General features: G+C 35.6%; 1 pseudogene; it reads right to left on the bottom strand.

Moving 5' to 3' along the window:
* Positions 1-296: 296 nt before the first annotated feature.
* On the bottom strand, positions 297-3,363 carry LOC130037495 (60S ribosomal protein L24-like; annotated as a pseudogene).
* Between the last annotated feature and the right edge of the window lie 19,845 nt (positions 3,364-23,208).

Genomic DNA, 23,208 nt, shown 5'->3' on the forward strand with positions numbered 1-23,208 from the left:
GGATTAATTGATTATGGATATCTCCAACAGGAAGTTTACCAGAAGTCATGGGGTGGGAAGGGGACAACAGGACAATGGTGGAGGGAAATGGACACTGGTGGAGTAGATAATACTGGAATGCTTTATGTATGATTCCCTGTCACTAATAGTTTTGTAAACCATGGTGCCTAAAAGAAAGTCTAAAATAAAGTATTTATGAGTCTGTATGAATGAGAAAAAATATATTTATTTCTTGCTAAACAATGCAGACTTTATGAATATTGGAACTCTGTCATTTCACAGTGGAAGTTATATTTTTATGTGCTATATGGTCTGTAGGAATTTGATGCACAGTGAACAGAGAAGTCTGATGCTGCTGCCTTGAGTAGAGTATGAACACCAGGGTGAAGGATTTGCAGTGAATTCATGTAGCCACTATGCCTATAGCAACACCCAAAGAAGTATCATTATTTTGGATATCTGTGGGTATGTAAAAGAGACAAAACCTGAGTGAAAGAAACATTTTTTAGATAGAATCAATATTTAAATGATTAAATTACAATGTCAGGGTTTTGTGACTGAGTTAATTATAGATAGAGGGTATTATGTACCAAAGAAACAGATAAAAATGCATCTCCTTGGAGACATGCTGGTTATTGAAGTTTCAGCTACATACCAACCTTTCTTCCTTCCTTCCTTCCTTCCTTCCTTCTTTTGAAATCCACTTTTTATTATATGCAGTACTGGTTTTGAACAAGGGTCAGCTGTATTTAAAGCAAGTTCATGACCCTTTCATTAATTCTCTACTCTCCCGCTTTTAAGAAAAAAAGTAAACTTTATAGTCAAATCTTTATTTAAAATTTGAATTTGTCAACTTACCATTTCCCACCAACTTAGGGAGTAGAAATCTTCACAGGCTTCACCATCTTTTGCTTAGGGGCTGCCTTTGTGGAAACCTTTCTCAACAGCCAGTCATCTTCTTCAGATACTTTCTTAGCTTTCCTTGCTCTCACGGCAGTTCTGATAGATAGTTTCCACCGAGCCTTTATAACTTCAGTTTCCTGATTCCTCTTTGCATATATATATATGAAGATAAGACAACCCCCAATATATATGTATATATGCATACATATATAGATATATATGTATGTACATAATGTACATATATATGTACATACATATATATGTGTACATACATATATATATGTACATACATACATATATATGCTGGAATGATAGCACAGCGATAGGGCATTTGCCTTGCATGCAGCCAATATGGCCAACCCGAGTTCAATTCCTCTGCCCCTCTCGGAGAGCCCGGCAAGCTACCGAGAGTATCTCGCCTGAATGGCAGAGCCTGGCAGGCTACCCGTGACGTATTCGATATGCCAAACACAGTAACAACAAAGTCTCTAATGGAGATGTTACTGGACCCACTAGAGCAAATTGATGAACAATGGGAGGACAGTGACAGTGACTAGCTGATATATATGTATATATATGTATATATGTATATATATATATGTATATATATATATATGTATGTAGGGCGTTCGCCTTACAAGCGGCCAACATGGCCGACCCGAGTTTGATTCCTCCACCCCTCTCGGAGAGCCCGGCAAGCTACCGAGAGTATTCGATATGCCAAACACAGTAACAACAAAGTCTCCAATGGAGACGTTACTGGGCCCGCTCGAGCAAATCGACGATCAACGGGAGGGCCTTTACCTTTACCTTTACCATATATATATATATATATATATATATATATATATAGCGTTCGCCTTACAAGCGGCCAACATGGCCGACCCGAGTTTGATTCCTCCGCCTCTCTCAAAGAGCCCAGCAAGCTACCGAGAGTATTCGATATGCCAGACACAGTAACAACAAAGTCTCCAATGGAGACATTACTGGGCCCGCTCGAGCAAATCGACAATCAATGGGAGGGCCTTTACCTTTACCTTACATATATACATATACATACATACATATATATATATATATATATATAAGCAAGAGATGTACCAATGATGGTCCTTTGAAACTTAACTGCACGATGAATTCTTTTCTTTTGAATTTATTCTGATTGTCCCTTCGGGGGTTTTATTCTGTAGACTTGTAGAGGACTGTTCAGTTTATTTGCCAAGAATATTTTTTGGAAAGGAATGATGACTTGCATTTTTCATTAGAAACTAGAAACCTTTTCTGTTGGTTCTGGTATAGGGCCTCCTATGTCCAGGAAAGATCTCATACTCACGAAAACTTCACAGCTGAACCTTTATGGTTGCAGCTCTCAGGGAAGGTAAAAGATGTCAAAAAGCTATCAGTCGACCTGGAATGATGTGGCAGCATGCAGAGTTAAGGACTGATGCAGTAGTGCCACTTGCTATGGCAGAGTTCAGGTGTAGAGGTTGCTGGACTTAGCCAGAAGGAAAAAAAAATCCATTTTATTCCCCTGCCACAATCCCATCGTTGCAGCAGCTTCTCTAAACAGTTTTTATTTGCTTTTATGAAATAGCAGTGGTGGCAGTGTGCTAGTATATGTAATAATGCAGAATGTCCTCCTGAAGATAAAACAATCCCCATTATAAAATTAACAAAATATATCAATAGGCATACATTTTCAACCTTTTTATTAATAATTTTTGTCCTACGATTTTCATATTTAACGCCTATGCTTCCAAACAAATGCATATTATAAGATAAAGGCACAGGGGCTGGAGTGATAGCACAGCGGGTAGGGCGTTTGCCTTGCAGCAGCCAACATGGCTAACACAGGTTCGATTCCCAGCATCACATATGGTCCCCTGAGCACAGCCAGGAGCAATTCCTGAGTGCATGAGCCAGGAGTAACCCCTAAGTATCGCCAGGTATGACCCAAAAAGAAAAAAAAAGAAAGATAGAGAGAGGCACTTTTCAGGTTGGGTCCACAGGGGTGCTCATGGCAGTTCTGAGGACCATACAGTGTCTCTGGTCTTCCATAATCAGACACTTTGGCACTGTGAGCCATCCCTCTGCCCCTAACTTGGAAGGACATTTCATTAAGAACATTTAAAGATTTAATGTCTAAATTCTACTCAATTCCTCCCTGACCTTGACCCATTCCCCATGTGCCCCAATCTGGAACCTACAACTCCTCCCACATCCTTCAGACCTGCAGCCTGCTTTTAGCACTGCCCCAACTCCCTCCACCAGGTGTGTGGACCTTCCTGGCCAGTGACCCATTCACCAAGTATGTTCCAATAAAGAACCTGGAGGCAACTCATCCCAGCATCCCACGGGACCGACAGCATGTCAAGGGGTGTGGCCTCCAGGGTGGCTACTCACCTGGCCACAGTTATTTTCCCCTTTCCCAGCACTCTGGACCCACATGTCAATCTCCATTACCTAATTTTGTGGAGAACATCCTGGCTATCTCAAACATATTAAGGACAATGGTCCACTGGCCTATTCAAATCTCATCAAAATAACAGTGAACACAAGAAGCTATACAAGCCTAATGTAAAAGAATACATACTCTGAAGCTTCACTAGAAGCCTCACATAACTCACTGAGGAGCACCAAAGAGGAAGGTAGTATTTTAGAAGGGGAAAAGGCCAAGCTCATCCAGAATTCTTTCTTACAGCAAGAGGGGTACACTGATAGTGAACTAGAGGGTTCCACCTCCATACTACCACAAAACATGAAGAAACAGTGCAAAATCCCACCATGAGGAGAGAATGAATAAGAGTCCAGAAGCTCAACAGGAATTACCCACAAATACCAAGTCTTTGATAAATAATTCAGAAATGAAATGTTGAATATGTTCAATGAAATCAAAGAAACAGTGGAGCAGGTATCCAGTAAATTAAAGAAGGGCATGAAATAAATAGTGGAATGAACAGCCAAGAAAATACAGGAAATGAGAGAGCAGAGATAAGAAAGCTACATACAGAAGTGTCACAAATAAAGGATTTGGTAGATGAGATTAAAAAAAAAAACTCAGTGGACACCCTCAACAGTAGAATGACTACAGCCGAAGACAGAATCAGTGAGCTTGAAGATGAGCTGCAGAAAGCATACAGGCAACAACATACAATGGGAAAAGACCTCAAAATAGCTGTAGGTGAGTTAGAGACCTTGGGAATGAACATAAGAGGAACAACATAAGAATCATAGGAGTACCAGAAGGACAGGGAGGCAACACCAATGAAATAGCAACAGTTAAAGATATCATTGCTGAGAAGTTCCCAGAGCTAGAGAATGTAGGCATCCAGATCTGAGGAGCCCGAAGGGTACCAGCTAAAACACACCATAAAAAAAAAAGACTTCAAGACATATCATAATCAGAATGATGGATACCACAGATAGAGACATAATGCTGCAAGCAGCAAGGTCAAAGAAGGAAATCATATACAAAGGATCACCTTTTAGATTTATAGCAGACTTCTCATAAGAAACCTTCCAAACCCAAACACAATGGTGGGATATATGAAAAAAAAACTCAATGAAGTGAATGCATCACCAAAAATACTTTATCTGCCTAAATTCTCACTTAAACTCAAAGGAATGATACACCATTTTATAGATAAACAACAGCTCGGGAACTTCAAGACTTAACACCAACCTTAAAAAGAACTACTAAAGGGGCTACTGTCAGACAAGAAAAACCCATACAAACACAACAAACTTGTACAGAAAGATGGCACGAAACCCCATGACAATAATCTCTCTCAATGTCAATGGTATAAATGCACCAATTAAGAGACACAGAGTGGCAAAATGGATTAAAAACTGTACCTACAACTCTGCTGCCTACAAGAAACATATCTGAATAATCAGAGCAAACAGACTCAAGATCGAAGGATGGAAAACAATCCTGCAAGCAAACAATTCGCTAAAAAGTCCGGGGTGGCCATACTAGTATCTGACAACATAGATTTCAGCTGAAAAGGATAATAAGAGAAAGCAAAGGCCATCTTTTTAATAATCAAGGGATATGTACAGCAGGAAAAAATCACAATCCTAAATATATGCGCACCCGATGAGGGACCAGCTAAATACTTAAAACAACTGCTAATAAACGTCAAGGAGGACATTGGTAGCAACAAAATAGTTGGAGATTTCAACACTGCCTTATCACCTATGGATATATTAACAAGATTAAAACTCAGCAAGGAAGCACTGGCTTTGAAGGAAGAAATAGAAGAGAGAGGGCTAATAGATGCATTCAGGGGTTTCCATCCCCCTAAAACCTAATACACATTCTTTTTCATTGTACATGGAATGTTTTCTAACATTGATCATGTGCCGGGTCACAAAACATACCTCAATAGAATCAGGAAGTTAAAAATTGTATCAAGTATCTTTTTAGACCATGTTGCACTGAAGATAGAAGTTAATCAGACACAGAGAATCAAATAAAACGCCTGGAAATTAAACAACTCAATGTTGAACAATGAGTGAGTCAGGGAGGAAATCCAGGAAGAAATCAAAAGATACCTGGAAACAAATGAGAATGAAGACATGAAGTACCAGAACCTATGGGATGCAGGTAAAACTGTGTTAAGTGGAAAATTTATAGCTCTGCAAGCATTTCTCAAGAAGAAAGAAAGGGCCCACATAAATAACTTGACTTTCTAGCTCAAGATCTTAGATAAGGACCAAAAAAAAAGCCCAAACCAGAACGAAGGAAAGAAATAATAAAACTTAGAGCAGAAATTAATGACATGCAAACCCAAAAAACAATCCAAAAGTTCAGTGAAACCAAGAGCTGGTCCTTTGAGAAAATAAACAAGATTGATAAGCCACTAACAAGACTCACAAAGAAAAAGAGAGAAAGAGAGAGAGAGAGAGAGAGAGAGAGAGAACACTAATAAACTGAATCAGAAATGAAAAGGGGGACATTACAACAGAAACCAAAAAAATTTAAAAATCATAAGAGATTACATTGAAGGTCTGTAAGCCACGAAACAAGAAAACCTAGAAGAAATGGATAAATTCCTGAATTTCCTATAATCTTCCAATGCTGAGCCAAGATGATTTGGAATGCTGAATAGACCTATTGCTATCAAGGAAATTGTAACTGTAATCAAAAGTCTTCCCCAAAACAAAAGCCCAGGTCCAGATGCATTCACTAGTGAATTCTTCCAAATATTTAAAGAGGACCTATGGCTCATTCTTCTCAAGCTTTTCCAGGAAACTGAAGAAAAACAAACTCTCCCAAACAGTTTCTATGAGGCACATATTTCCCTTATACTAAAAGCAAACAAAGACACCACAAAAAAAAAAGAAAATTAAAGGCTGATATGCCTGATGAACATAGATTCGAAGACCCTCAGCAAAATGTTAGAAAATAGAATCCAACAACTCATCAAAGAGATCATACACCATGACCAATTGGGATTCATCTCAGGGATGCTAGGATGGCTTAACATTCGCAAGTTAATCAACATAATCCATCATATCAATTAAAGAAAAGATAAAACCATATTATCATATCAATAGATGCAGAGAAATCATTTGACAAGATCCAGCATGCATTTATGATGAAAATTCTCAAAAAATGGGTATTGAAGGAACTTTCCTTAATATAGCCAAAGCCATCTACCACAAGCCTGTGGCAATCATTATCCTCAATGGGGAACAATTAAGAGCCTTCCCTCTAAGATCAGGAAAAAGACAAGGATGCCAACTCTCAGTACTCCTATTCAATATAGCACTGGAAGTACTTGTCATAGTGGTTAAGCAAGAAAAAGGTATTAAGGGCATCCAGATAGGAAAGGAAGAAATCAAGCTCTCACTATTTGCAGATGATATGATACTATATTTAGAGAACCCTAAAGCCTCTACTAAGAAGCTCCTAGAAACATTAGACTTATACAATAAAGGTGCAGGGTATAAAATCAATACCCAAAATTCCATGGCTTTCCTATATGCAAATAATGATAGAGAAGAGAGTGATATGAAAAAAGTAATCCCATTCACAATCATGCCTCTGAAAATCAAGTACCTCAGAACCAACTTAACTAAGGAGGTAAAGGACCTGTACAAAGAAAACTACAAAACTCTCCTTCAAGAAATGAAAGAGGACACAAAGAAATGTAAACACATCCCCTGTTCATGGATTGGAAGGACTAATATTGTTGAAATGACAATAGTCTCCAAAGCATTATATAGATTCAAAGCAATCCCTATAAAGATACTCTTGACATTCTTTAAAGACATTGATCAAACACTCCTGAAATTCATATGGAACAACAAGCCCCCATGAATAGCTAAAGCAATTCTTGGGGGAAAAAAGTTGGGAGGCATCATCTTTCCCAACCTGAAACTAAATTGTACTCAATTTTCAGTTGTCTCTGCCCACAAGTTAGTTGACATATATCTCCAATTTTCTTTCCTGTTCATACTATTTTTCTATACACTTAATTTTCTAACTACATTTATCTACATGTCCATTTATAATTATTTTTAAGCTTTTAATATCTGGGCTGCGCTCATTGATACTCAGGGCTTACTCTTGCTGGAGCTTGGGGCCATATGGTATGCAGGGAATTGAACTTAGTTTAGCAGTATGCAAGACAAGGACCCTACTTAATCCACTATCTCTCTAGTTCCTCCATTTTTTAATTTGAGAAAATAAGGGTCTATAAAATTTAAATGTACTGTTTTTCTTATGCAGCTGGTAATTATTGAGAATGCAAGAAACAATTATCTGAGAAATTTAAAAAGAATTCACATTTCTGATTATTTCAAAAATGCACTTCTATAATTAAGGAAGGAGAAGAGAGCCAGTTACTTAAATTTATCTGCATTAGTGATGATAGTGTGGAATAACCACTTTCAGAGTATTTATCTATGTTATTCAATATGTTACTTTACAAATAATCATTGCAAATTTAACTGACATTATAGACTTCAAATTAGTGAAATTATCTCAGATTAACCTGAATTATTAATTTTTGAGAACTTAAATGACTTGAACGTTAAGTCAGAAAGATGTAGAATCAATTTCTACAACAAATTAAAGATAACCCATGAATATAAGTGGTGTACATGACATGTAATCTTATCCTTTCTCCACATATAATTAACTGTCTCTAAAATAAACAAATCAACTCTCTTTTCTCAAAAGAGAACTTTTACTTAAAATAGATATCCAGTAATTCAGATTTTTCTGTAAAATGAAATTTTTTTTTGAAATCCAAAGGGAGTGTAGATGACATGGCAAATTCTCTCTAACAACAAGTTAGTAATAGCAGTTGACATCCTTTTTTGAAGTTCTACTTCATCCTATCAATAAACACATCTTCATTCATCACATACATTAATCAAAATACCTCTGATAAGTAAACTTCATTACTGTGCTATTTATCAGATTCAATTAGAGTTATTACCACCAGAAGATCTAGATTTAGAACCATGGTAGAATGTTTGAGAGAAAGGAGTGTCACGGACATACATAACTCTGACCACCAGGAGTATGAATGCTATTTTCTGGAAGGAAAAAAATTACATCAGAATGGGCATTGAAGTATATTTCAAATATTTCCATGTAATTCAAAGTTATTGAACAAATAATTTTCAAAATATTAGTCATGGACTCAAAAGTTACGTGTGAGAAAGCAAATAATGTTGCTCATTTTATTATTTTATTTGGTTACTTATATGTTGTTCAGCCACATTTGGCAATGCTTAGGGCTTACACTTGCCTATGTACCCAGGGATCATTCCTAGCAGGACTGAGGTGACCATTACAGGGTGCTAAGAATGGAACTCAGGTTAGCCATATGCAAGGCAAACTCCCTACTGGTTATACCATCTGTCAAGCCCCTAACATTGTTTATTTTAATATAAGGAGAGAGTTTTTCATAACATAATTCCTTGATTATTAGTGTTGTGAAAATGTTGCAAGATATTTCACAGAGTTTTATGAATTTAAACCTTGTTAACTTGCTTAAAAATAGTTCCTAGGGATACAAAACTTTCCATTATAATAAATTTTGGTCCCATTTTTGTTTTTGTTTATTATACCCTAAATTATTCTAAAATAATTCGCAGTGCCTTTTGACATATATCACAGGCATGATAAAAATCATGAGAAAATGGAAAAATATCAGATATGTATATATATATGCACATATGCACACATATCTTTCTTTAAGATACAAAAGATATTTTTGACCAACTGCTAAGAGCAGAATAAAATATATACAAAGATATGTGATTCTGAGATAAAATATAAGTGTCATAGTAATTTCTAAATTAAATTAAGGTTAAACTAAGAGAAATAAATTTGAATGCTGCACTACATCATAAGCAACATTCTCAACAACTGCACATACTAAAGGTGGCTCTAAGTTACGCAGAGCTGCTTCTGATATTTTAGGCAGGTAGTTGAGTTTCTATAATGAATGCACATCTGGCCAAACACAAGTTAATAGTCTAATATAATCATAGTCATATTGTCTAGGAAGATGAGATTTGGGGGAAAAATTAGAAAAATTTCTTTCCATCAGCCTCTTCGTACAGTAAAGTACTACAGTAAATCCGTTGTCTGGAATGTTATTTTAAAGGTCCTGAGCAGTGAAGTGTTCAGTATTATGTTTCCCAAGAGATTCCTCATGTGCAACTACTCTTTGACTGCATTAAATCATCTAAGCCAGGGAGAAGATTGCCTACTCTTGGGGAACACATAGAACTTAAGTTTAATTGCATCATTAGGGGAGTGTTCTCCCCTACTTAGTAGAGAACTGTTTTAGAAATTAATTTATTGAAAATAAATATTTATCAAGTAGATTATTCCCCTAAGGTAGTTTTCTGTTGGTCACAATGATTATAAAATACATTTAATTCAAGATCTTAAAATTATATATTTTTGTAAGGAACTGAATTAAAGATTAAATTATCCTAAGAGAAATGAGGAAAAGAGCCCTCACAAAATGGAAGGTGGTAATAGTCAGAAAGAAAATGGAACAACAAAATAGAGAAAAGGGCCAGGGAGATTGCTCCATAGTTGAAAGCCTGCCTTGTGAGTTGTGAGAGAAGGGATGGAGAAGGGATCACTAAGTCAATGATGATTGGAAGGATTACTTAGGATGGGAGATGTGTACTGAAAGTAGATAAAGGACTAAACATGATGGCCTCTCAGTGTCTGTGTTGCAAGCCATAATGCCCATAATTAGAGAGAAAATAAGAGGGAAACTGTCTGCCATAGAAGATGGGGGAGGGGAAGGAGGGAGGGAAACTGGGGACATTGGTGGTGGAAAATGTACACTGGTGTAGGGTTGGGTGTTTGATCATTGTATGACTAAAACTCAAACATGAAAGTTTTATAATGGTGATTCAATAAAAAAATAAATTTAAAAAAATAAGAAAGAATAAGAATACTGTTCTCAACTAAAGAAAACAAAGATTAGATGATAGAGAGATAAAAGTACAATAGGGGGGGAAGTACAACAGGAGTTAAGTAACTTGCCTCTCACACAAAAAATCCCAATTTAATCCCCAATACCACATGATTTCTAAAAACTGTCTAGAGCGATGACTCCAGAACAGAACTGAGAGGAGTCCCTCAGCACAACCAGATGTGGCCCAAACATCCATGCCCTCAAAAGAAAAGATTATTTCAGACAAAAACACTTTTCCTGAGAGGAAGGAGGGGAGGGTACGGGGATGTCTCATGCAGATGATGTATTCAATAGGAAATTGATTGTTTTAAGTTCCCATTTTAAGTGAGGCCAAAACTACAGTTAGGCTAATTTTTAACTATTGGCAGGTCCAGCACGGCTCTATGGCTATGTTTTTGGTCCCTAGTTTTTCCTCTCTCTTTTTGCAATAGATAATTTTGCAACTTCAAAAGAAGTTATACATACATATGTATATGTGTTTGTATATATACATATATACATACATATATACACAAATATGCTAGAAGGACAATAATATGTAGAAGACATGGTGGTAAAGAATGCCAGAAAAAAAGGGGTAATAATATTTTGGATGATAAGGAGATGAAAAATTTTGAAAAATGGACAGTCTCTTGGTAAATGGCTACAAAGTTCATTTATCTTGAATGTTGTCCAATCATCTTTTGTCAAAAAGATTTTCTTTTCTCCATTGAGTTATCTTTTCTATTTTGCAGTGAATCACTACATTCCTGTGACTCCTTTGGACTCTAAGTTCCTTCTTATTGAAGCATTAGTCTGTAATTTTCCAGTGCCACACTGTCATCATTGCTTTAGCTTTATGGAAAGCTTTTTAGAAACTAGTGCCAGTTTTCTAATGTTAGTCTTTTTTAAATATTATGTTGAATATCTTGAGTTTTTGATTTTTTATGTAAATGTTACAATGTTATTTTTTTCATGTGCAAAAATAACTTGCTGGCATGCTAGTTGGAATTAGATTCAATCTCAAAGCATGCTGGGAAGAATTAACTTCTTAGCAATATTGACTTCATAATTGGAATGTAGATTTACAATTTGAGGACAAAATACTGAAACATGGAAGTTATTTTCAGAAGCCAAAGAACAGATCTTTCTGGAATTCTGTATATTGTACTCAAAGTAAAATATAAAGATCATTTGCATCTGAAAATAAAATACATTTATATAAAACCAAGAGTGCTGACCACATGAATTAATGTCTCAGTTTATTCTCCAGAGAAATATTAGCACAAATATGATTCTTTAAAATTATGTAGAACTTAGTCAGTGTCAGATCTTATAGTACCAAATGCACAAATCCCATTTATTTTGGAGACAGAAAAAGTAGGAGAACAAGTTCTGTAAGATCACTTATACTACATTGTATTCTCCCCAAACTCTAGTCATTCACCTGTAATAATCACAAAAATGCATCATAGCACATTTAGCTTCCAGCAGGGTTATGATGGTAGTGCTACCCTGCATTTAGTGAAAAATCTTTAACCGGCTTTCAAGATATTCAACTTATATGCTTCTGATAAAAAAAAAAACTATGCAACTATTTGAAACAAGCAGTTACTTCTTGATCTAAGTTTCATTGCACTACAGTCCTTAGATTAAATCCATTATGTCTGTCCCATCCAAATAAGTAAGGGCTTATTTTCTATTCATCTTATCTCCCATTCTCTGAGACACCATTAACTAAGCAAGAGAAATACTGACATGTATGTATCCTAAAAAGAGTAGCAGAATGTATGTCTATAGAATGAAGGTTTAGGATTTTTTAGATTTGATTTACTTTATCTCTGTTTTAAAAGGGTGGTCTTCAGACACTTTTGTTCTGGAACACTTTTTCTAAGTACCCATCAAAACATTATAATAATTAGTTTAATAATAATTAGCCTCTCATATCTCTCACATGTTGATTTAATGTCCAAAATGTTTATCATGAATGTTAAGAGTTTAAGGTAATAACTTCAGTTGATTAATGAATATTACACTAAATAAAAGAAATTCATTATATTACTCATTGAAAATTATTCATTGATTCTAAATGTAATCATATATATATATGCACATATATATGTAGATAGAGAAAAGGAGAGATTTTTGTTCAGGGATTTCTTCAAGTTTATGCTTGAGAGACAATATGATGTCAGGGATTGAACCTGGGTCTCTTTACAAGTGGAAATCATGTTCAGCCATCTCACCAGTCCTTATATGTGTCTTTACATAATAAACATTCAATATAAATCTCTTTAGAGAAACACTGTTACTTTATAAGACATTAAGTGTATTCAATTTTATTAATTCTCCTGCATACTTGATTCATAGTTTGTCTCTATTAATTTTCTTAGGGGACCCACGCAGCAGTATTCAGTGGTCACTACTAGTAGCCCTCAGGGAACCTTATGTGGTACCAAGGATTGACTTCATGTTGACTATTTGCAAGGCAAACACTGCCTGCTCTACTCTCTCTCTGGCCCACTGCTTTAATTTTTTAAAGACTTACTTTTAAATCAATTTTTTCCTTAGAACCTGAAAGTTACACCAGGCTTCCCTTGAATTTCATTGCATGCTGATTTTTTCTCAACAATTTCTAAGTAATAATATTTTTACTTACTCTATAGACACTTAAGAATTTTTGATGATTGTTAAATGCTAGAAAAATTATATTTCATTTAATTTTTCTCCACATATTTTTGTGTATCATCCCTTGGGAACTCATAGTATACAGATGTTGGAACTTACAGATGTACCTTCCTTTTATCTACATTTTTTTCTACCGCATTTTTCATTTATTTGTTTCTTTTATACTTCATTTGGGGATGATCACTAGGCTCTGTGTTCCAGCTCATTAATTCATTCTCCAGAGCTTTGTTTTGTTATGAAACCATCTGCTTATTTTTTTATTTCAATGGTTTAATTTTTATATTATAAAATCATGTATAGTTTATTTTTCAGAGATACAATATTCTTTCAAAGACGTTGTGAATAGGCAGTAATCTCACTTTTAATTATTCTGCTTGCTCTATCAACTGGTACACCTCAATTTAGGAGGTGTTCCATTCTCTTACAAGTTTCTTAGTGCTGGAGTTTAGTAATTTCCATTTCTTTGTTCATATTCACACTTGATGATTTCAGCACTATTATTTGCATGTTGGCTCTGAATATAGTGACATATCCTTTGAAACTCTTGTATTAGACGTAGTAGGTGCAGAATGCCCTGTGAGATAAACCTGCCTTGCTTTCAAAGAAGAACTGCTTGAATCCGCAGGTGAATATAGGCACAGACATGGGAGTGTCCAGAAAGCTTCTTTCTGCATTCTGTCTCATATAAAATTACCCAGAAGATGTTCTGATTCCTTTAATTGCTCTTTGCCCCCTCATCCTGAGTTTAGAGAGTCCCTGGAACTAATCATGCTTCTTGTGCAGACTTCTTTACCTGACTTAGGTTTACAATTTTCTTCTTCTGGAATTAATCATGCTTCTGTGCAGACTTCTTTACCTGATGTAGGTTTACATTTTTTTCTTCTTCTTTATATTTATTTATTTTTTCCTCATTTGTTTTCAGCTTAGATATGTCTATGTTTAATTTCTTCAAAGGTATCATTCATTGTTACTTCAGTCATTTAGAAATCTCTAAGAATATCTCTGGGCTCATTCCGTTTATTTTTTTACCAGATTTTCATCAGAATCATTTTTTTCTGAATATCCTTTTTTCTCTCAGAATTTTGTGTGGGCGGTGGGCAGACATGTTCTCTTTGCATTTTTTTAATCCAATTTCCGCTTTATTCTCTAAAGAAACTCTCATGTCAAATTAAAATGCAATTATTTTCTTATCTTTATAATACCCTGTAATTTCTCTGATGCAGTTTCAGAGGAATGATAAAAGCAAATGGGTATTGCTTCTCCTAAAAGAGCTATAAACCAAGGGGAATGGAGTTGCATATGTCAAGAATTCAACATTGATACATTTTATGTCATCTTGATCTCCATCAGGAAGCATCATCCTTCCTCAATGAGTTTCATGGGACCAGCCATTTCAATTAAGTTGTTTATAATACCAAGCCCATTTGTACAAGAACATGTTTAGCTGCCCTGTGTGATAGCATAATGGACAGGTTAACTGATAGAGATAAAGCTTTCTATCCAGCTTTTTGTGTGCATATCTTCACACATTTTTAACACACATAAACTTCCCTTCAATAGTGGACACATTGAACATGTATTCCTTAAAGGTCTAAATTTAGTGTCACATCCTCTAGGAGGCTATTTTTGCTCTCTCTAAGGTCAGATATGTGCCCTCCCATTGTAATGTCAGCATTCTTTTATTCTAACATCTCTGACTCACATTGCACTGCACTTTAATTTATTTCTTCATTTGACCTTTCTCATTCTAAACATCCAAAGATGTCTGGGACCCACTGAATACTATGAGGCCAATTAATATTTTTAAGATTGATAAATACATATAGCAAATATAGAAATTATGAAATTTTTATAGCAAATAACAAATTGCTTTACTTATTTGTGCACTCTAAAACTATTTCTAAATGTTTATAGCAGAGTTTTTACCATTGTTTTTATAGAGATACAATATTATTTTAGTTTGACACAAATACATAGTAATAAATATATACAAAACAATATTTTGTAATTTTTATTAAACACCAAGAACTCAGGAACAAGTGATTTCTTTTAAATTTTATTGTGCATTTTATATTGTTTCTATTAAATATGCACACATATTTGTTTGCACATATACGTGCTTAAGTGCTCAAGCACATAAAATCACAAGTATGTTGCCCCCCACGAGCGGCTCTCCAGCACGGCCTCAGCCCCAGAAGTGCAAGGACTTAATGCAGAAACCAGCAGCTTGGAGCAGAAAAGTGAACGGACTATGCGTTAATCCACGCCATCATGCCTGCCCGGAGGGGAAAGGGTGTCGCTCCCCTCCGCCCTCCCCGCTCTGGAAAGAAAGATGGCGGCCGCATGGGAGCCTTGTGGAGAGCAGGTATGAGCCGGGGGTGTAGGGGCGACTAAAACCTCATGAGAAGGGGGGCATTTCGGCCTGTTCCTCATGCCCTACCGAGGTCACCAGTTGCCCCCCACGAGCAGCTCTCCGGCACGGCCATGACTCCAGAGCACAGAAACCAATCTTTTAATTATCTGACTTTCAGTAGAAATACTTCCAGGGTTAATAAGTAAAATAGCAGAAATCCAAAACCCAATAGTGGCCGCGCGACAACATTTAATTCTTGAACCTAGCTGTAGAAAGCAAATCATTGCACAACGCTTTTTCAGCATGCCTGATTTTGGGGGGGGGGGGGGGGAATAAACTCTAAATAATAATGGTGCATCTTTTATCGAAACAATGAATCTAGTCAAAGTAGATAGAGTGTTAACTAGAATTCATCTGCCTCACAGGCATTGGGAGGGGTGGGAGGTAGGGTTTTATTGGGGTTCTTTGTGGTAAAAAATAAGTATTGTAAAGGGAAATGTGTTTGATATTTGCATGACTGAGACCGAAACCTGAAAGCTTTGTAACTTTTCCCACAGTGATTCAATAAATAAATAAATTATTAAAAAAATCACAAGTATGAAGAGTGAATAGGAGAAAGATAAATAACTACTTTTAATTACTTGGAGAAAATGGATATTGATGACTTTGGAAGTTTATTAGTTATTTAAAAATATTAAATATGTATATTTCTTTTAAGGAAACATGCTTTGATAGAATAATAAAAATTTATAAACCTTAATAACATGGGTCCTTTGATATATTGTAAAGTTAATATTACATGCACTTCCATATGTGTTTGCAGATTGTTTTGTTCCGTTTCAGGTGTAAAAATCAAAACTTTCAAAATGATTCCAATCACAACCGAAAAGAAATTTTAAGAGGTATCCTTTTATAATGTTTGCTAACAGTTTTCCCAAATTAAAAAATAAAGAAGTATATGTACATAAAATTGGCAGCAAATGAGAAGAACTAAAGTGGAAGAGGAACATTACTTCCCTTGAGAATCAAAAAAGAGGAAACAGGTTTATATATTTGGTGTTTGAAAAGACTACTTCAAACAAGTCAATCTAAAACTTTTGATGTTGAGTTTAAACAACTATACCTATGATATTCTCTGAATTTTACTCAGATCATACCTTTCAAATGTCCTTGAAAACATATTATATTATATTACTTCAAACTTTCCCTTTACCTTTCAGGGCTGGATCTCCAGTTAGGTTCAACTCTCTTGATATGAAATACAAATGACGCTTCTGTTAGATTTTTTAATTGTTTTATGGGTCATACCAGCCAGTGCTCAGTGATTGCTATTGACTCTTCCCAGGAATTACTCTTGGCAGTGTACAGGGAACCATCTGGGATACTGGGGATCTAATCTGGGTTAGCCCCACCTTACCCACTGTACTCTCAATCTAGCCCCTCGTTATTTTTTTATTTTATTTTTTTAAATTTAAGCAAAGTTGTTCATAAAACAGTTGTTATGGACTTTCAATGTTCCAACAATTATTCCACCATGAAAATGATCTTCCCTTCAGTATTGCCCCCATTTTGCACCATCCCCACAAACCTGTCCCCCTTAGAAGAAACACAAATGGCTGGAGAGATAGCACAGCAGGTAGGGAGTTTGCCTAGCATGCAGCTGAACTGGGTTTGATTTTTCCATCCCTCTCGGAGAGCCTGCCAAGCTACCGAGAGTATCCCACCCACACAACAGAGCCTGGCAAGCTCCCCGTGGCGTATTCAATATGCCAAAAACAGTAACAACAACTCTCACAAAGGAGACGTTACTGGTGTTAACTTGAGCAAATTGATGAACAAGGGAGGGCAGTGTGCTCCAGTGCTATATTATTTGTTACTTCTAAATAACTAATGGAAATATTTTTAAAAATGGTATTTTTTATTACAAAGGAAATTTGTATGAATTGTTTTTATCTCACCACAGGGTTGTTACTTGCCTGACATTTAAGTAAGCTGTTTGTTGCTAGCTGAGTCTTCTGGGTTATTGTTTTGGCTTGACGACTTTATTCAACTTCTTTGTTATTTTCCACATCTAATTTGGTGTGCTCCTACTGGAATGTCAGTAATTGTAGAATTTAGAGGAAGATACATATGTGGCAGAGCAGTCTCGAACTTCAGGATCTCTAGAACTGGGCCATGAGTTTGCAAAATGGTTGCTGTGGGGAGTGGATGTGGCTATGGGGCATCAGGAGATGAGGTCATAGGAGGATGCCCCTTCCCCTTCCAGGAAGACCCCAGAGTTCTTAGCCTGAAAACTCTTGTGTGTACTTGGAATTTTTATGGTTTGGTGTCTCTGCAGAGGTTCTTCATCATGAAGTGGAACCGGGCAGATGGTGTAGCAGTTGTGGATTGTGAGTGTGGCTGCTGTAGCTTTGGCCACTGAGCCCCGAGTACGCCACTCTTCTGAGAGGGCTCTAGAGTTTTCAGCCAGGATTGGTCTATCTATCGATTATAGTGACTTGTCTTGACTTAACATCTACTATGAGATTTTGTCCTGTCTCTAGAGAATAGGGCCAGTGAGTGACTCAAATGGTAGGTGCTGTGGGAAGTGATCTGACTCTTCTGTTTTAGGAAAAGAAATCCAGTAATGTTGCAAAGGATATTAACAATGATTGCCCATTTCAATTCAAGATCTATATGCTCATCTTTAACTCTGAGATACCTGGAACCCATGTATGAGCTGGAAAGCAGTGCCTGTCAATAACCATATTCTTATGCAACAAGAGCTATATATTTTGTCCTTTGTTTCAATTCTTAGCTTGGGGATTCTATAATCATTACCCATGGTAATTATGTTTTTAGGTCAGAAGAGTTACATGGATATATCCTCAGCCTATTTATAGCATTCCTCTTGGCAATTAGAAAGTACATGTAACTTTTGCCATTCCTGTTTATTATTGCACTGAAATACAATAGCTGATTTTCAATGTCAGTATCTCCTGATATCATCTTATTCTAAAGAAAAATGCCAACATAATAATTTCCAAGGAGTCTTGTGTTCCTTTTGCTTAAATATTCTTTGATATCTTTTTTATGAGAAGACCCTTTGAATCCTCGATGGAACAAATGCTCTTCCATTTTCTATTATCCTGACACATTGATATATTTTGTTTATATTATGACATAATTGTTGTGACATATCCTCACTTTTAGTGTAGAAAACTATATTTTAGTTCATTAACTTAGAAAATTGTTCATCCTTTCCAACTGCATAACTAATAAATTTAAAATCTCACAAATCTTTTTGTATACTACATCTTCTTTTTTTAAAATATCCTCAAATGATTTTTTCAGTCATGATATTCCAAGCTAGTCAAATCTTACCGTAATCCTATCTTTTTTGAATATTCGGTCTGTATTTTTTAAAGACAAAATCTAAAATTTCCTTTCAACTATATCCTAATGTGCCTCTATTTGAGGTAATGTTTTTAGATAATGTTGAATGTCTGAAGTAAACTGTAAAGAAAATTTGTATCAGCTTAAAAAATATGTTTCATACAGTGCCATTACAGTTGAAATCATTTATCTTAAACAATATATGTAGAATCACAGCTGGCTTTGGCCATTCAAAAGTTTTTATTTAAATCTTTCCATACCACATGGGCTGGAGCGATAGCACAGTGGTAGGGCGTTTGCCTTGCACGCAGCCAATATGGCCAACCCGAGTTCGAATCCTTCGACCCTCTCGGAGAGCCCAGCAAGCTACCGAGGGTATCTAGCCCGCATGGCAGAGCCTGGCAAGCTACCCGTGACGTATTCAATATGCCAAACACAGTAACAACAAGTTTCTAGGCCCGCTCGAGCAATTCGATGAACAACGGGAGGACCGTGACTGTGACCATACCACATTAAGACTTGTTAAAGGGTTAGAGAAATAGTAAGGTGGGTAGGTTGCTTGCCTTGCATATGGCCTACCTGAACTCAATCCCCAGCATTTCATATGGTCCTAGCACAGCACCAGGAGTGATCCCTGAGCATAGAGCCAAAAATAACCCCTGAGAATTGCCAGGTATAGCCCCTAAAACAAAACCAAAACAAAACCAAATTAAATTTAAAAAGACTTCTTAGACTGTTAAGTAAATAAGTATTTAAATTCTAAACATGCATTATAAAATAATGGTATTATTTTTGGTTATGTTTGCATAATGTTATCTATACAAAAATATTATTTTGATGATTTCATAGAAATCTGTGGTTTACTAAACTTGGTGTCCTTTTTTAAAATAAATTCTTTGGTGAAATAGTTGCAGAAGATCATTTTTACAAAAACCTTGCAGTCAACATATTAATTATCTTTGACAAGGGTAATAAACAGCAGTTATCCCAAAGTTTTGTTTCAATGTTCATGTTATTGCAAATGTACACAACTGATAACTTGTTACTTTACTGCGTATTATGAGTTATCCCACTATGCTATTTCCTAATGGCAAAAGAGTAATAATCAGATATTTTCTCATTATTTTGCTGCCTAATCCAGAATCTAACATCTGATAATCTTATTCCTAATACTAAGTAGTCTAACAATAAGGGTGATAATATTAAAGAAACATCTTCAGATTCCTTCAATCAATTTCATCAGTTTGCTTGAGCAGGCAACAGTAATGTCTCACAACAAATTTTAAGACTTGTTGTTCCTATTTTTGTCATATAGAATATGCCATGGGTAGCTTGCTAGGCTCTGTCTTGTTGGCAAGATACCCTCAGTAGCTTGCCAGTCTCTCCGAGAGGGGTGGAGGAATCGAATCCGGGTAGGTCAGCTGCGTAAAGGCAAATGCCCTACCACCTGTGCTATTGCTCCAGCCCATTCCTTCAAACAGAAATTAATATGTAAAATTCACCATATTCTTGTATTCACTGTGAAAACAATAGTTTAAAAATTAAAGAGTTGAAGGGGCACCAGAGCAATTGTACAGTGCGTTGGACATTTGCCTTTCATGCAGCCAACTCAGGTTCAATCCTTGGCACCCCATAAGGTCCCCTCAGCTTCTCCAGAAGTGATCCCTGAGCACAGGAGCCAGGAGTAAACTTAGGCATTGCCAGGTGTGAAAATTGACAATCCCCCAAAACAAAACCCCAAACAAAAACCAAAATGACTTGGAAAAAAGCAAAGCAGATAAGAACAAAAAATTAAAAAAATGAAAATCTAAATTTAAAATCTATATACATTTTCACTGCTGTTTATAAAATATTTTCTACTTTCTACATTTATACTAGGTTTCTGAAATTAACTGAGGTTCTGCTTTATTTGTAATTATCTGAGGGTTGTTATGAATTAATGATCTTTAAAGTTATTTTTTCAATTGTTTGCTCTTTTTGTTGGAATACAGGGAATTCTCAGCAGGGTTGTGTGTTTAATATGATCTTCTGAGTTGGCAGCTCTCGAACAGGGGTAATAGTTTTCCTATATGGCCTTACTGCAATTGCTTCCTTCATCTTTATTGTCAATTTAGAAAAACTTCAGGACACTATTTCATATGTGCCCATTTTATATCATACTGAATAGATGTGTTCAAGATTTTTTTTTCTGTTTCCTTGCCAATACCAAAGTATTTGACTAAGGACTTGAGTCTTTGATCATTTTTATAAGTGAGGAATTTGAGTGTTGATATATGCTCAACATATATTGATATATTATTCTGTGTCCATACATCATTTTTATTTTGTTTTTATTTGCCTTACTTTTAGATGTTACAGTGAAGAAACTTCTTTCCTTAATCTTTATTTTCCTGCAATTTAATTTGCAAAGAGTCACTGAGGTATTAGACTATGAATAATAGTGGTGATAATAAAAATTTCTAGCAGTGAATCATCACTATATTTGATACCCTGTTCTTAATATGCATTACTACATTAACTCTTACAACAACAATTTGACATAGTAATAAGATTATCCTTATTTTAAAGATGAGAAATTTGATTCTTAGAAAAGTTAAGTATATTTTTCACACTCCAGATTTCATGTCTAATAAGCATTATAGTTTCAAATAATTCTATCCACCTTTTTCAACATGAATAAATTCATTCACACACAATAATTTCCACTGGGATTTTGCAAGAAGAAAACACATAAATATAATGCTCTGATGACTTTTTAAAATTGTAAGTATAAACTAATAAAATCACTGTATAAATGCTCTATGATAAGTATATATATTTTTAATAAGGGAAGATATCTTCTAAATAATAATTTAAATGTATTCACAAGTGCCTATAATATTTTCTTGTTAAAATTATATAAACCCTGATTTTATACATTAAAACATTCCCAATTTTTAAAAAACTTATATCTTGTCAACTGGCATTACTGTTTTTGCCATGTATGGATAAGTAAAAGTGGTAGTATTTTAAAAAACCCTGTTTCGCTTAATAATTAACATAAAAGCATATAGTAACTTGTATACATTTTCATTTTAAGATGTGCTATAAATTAATTTATGCATTTTGATGTGTAAATGTAAATAAATGACAAAAGTTATTAATATTAAGTTCTCTGATAAAAATCAGTTAATACAAGCATTTATTAACTTGGATATTTATGATTGTATATAACAAATTTCCCTTGCAAATACAAGGAAACCATTCTTGACTGTAAATTAAATAATCTTAAATTCCATTTTTAGTTTGAGAAAAAGCAAGTATATATCATATGTCTTCTGGGAAAAAGTCTTTTTTCTAGAATGACTAAATAACCTTTAATATTTTGGCATTTCCATCTAGCTAGTTATTATACCTTATGATCTAATTAGCATTTGGTATTTGATATCTCCAGTGACTAACAAGACCATCTAAATTAAATCATTCCAAATTTTAATGTCTTGTTAGAGAATTCTATTAAGATGGGAGAGTAACAGTGGTTTTCTCGATTCCTCATGGTTTACTTTCAGGTTTACTGGTTAATGTTTAATTCCCCAATGAAAACTTAATGATCTTGGAATGTCACAAATTGCAAAAGCCCCAAGTTTCTTCCTGCTGAATGTAATCTTTCAATTGAATTATCTGAAAACTTTAAGATGAAACTTTTAGCATTGATTTTTGAAAATGTCATAAATCTTCAACCGATATCCAGCAAAGCACACATATATATAAATGTATATGCATAATAACTTGACATAAATCCTGATTTTATATTATAAGAAATTCCAAATTTCTATAAAATTTGTATATTGTCAGTTGGCATTCCTAGTTTGACATTTAGAGTTAAGTAAAATTATTTAAAACTCCCTGTTTTGATCAATTATAAATATAAATGCATCACGATCACGACCACCCTGTTGTTCGTCGATTGCCTCGAGCAGGTGCCAGTAACGTCTTCTTCGTCCTAGCCCTGAGATTTTTTTTTTTTAAAGTGCCATATTCAAGGCTTTTTCAGGGTTAGGAGAATGAGACCCATCATTGTTACTGGTATTTGGCATATTGGGTATACCACGGGGAGTTTGCCAGACTCTGCCGTGTGGGCATGTTACATTTGGTAGCCTGCCAGTTTGACCGAATTAGGAATGAGATGATAAGATGATAAGATGTCATTCCGGGAGCTGAGTGTGATAATCTCTGGATCCTGGCCGTTGTTGGAGTTACACGGCAGTTGGTGGGTGTAACTGTCTAGTTACTGGCAGGTCCAGTCCCAAACTGTACAGGCTTGGAGATCTCAGCCCCGGGTCCCACACACCTGGGTTCCTCTGTCAGTTCTTTTATGCGTGAGGCTCATCCAAGTGTGTGGAGAGTGCTCCCAGCAAGGCCTTGGTTGGGCCTCGGTGGTCTTCAGCAGTTGGGCCCTGGTGG

The sequence above is a fragment of the Sorex fumeus genome, unplaced genomic scaffold (genome assembly GCF_029834395.1).
Source record: "Sorex fumeus unplaced genomic scaffold, SorFum_2.1 ptg000072l, whole genome shotgun sequence".
NCBI classification, from domain to species: domain Eukaryota; kingdom Metazoa; phylum Chordata; class Mammalia; order Eulipotyphla; family Soricidae; genus Sorex; species Sorex fumeus.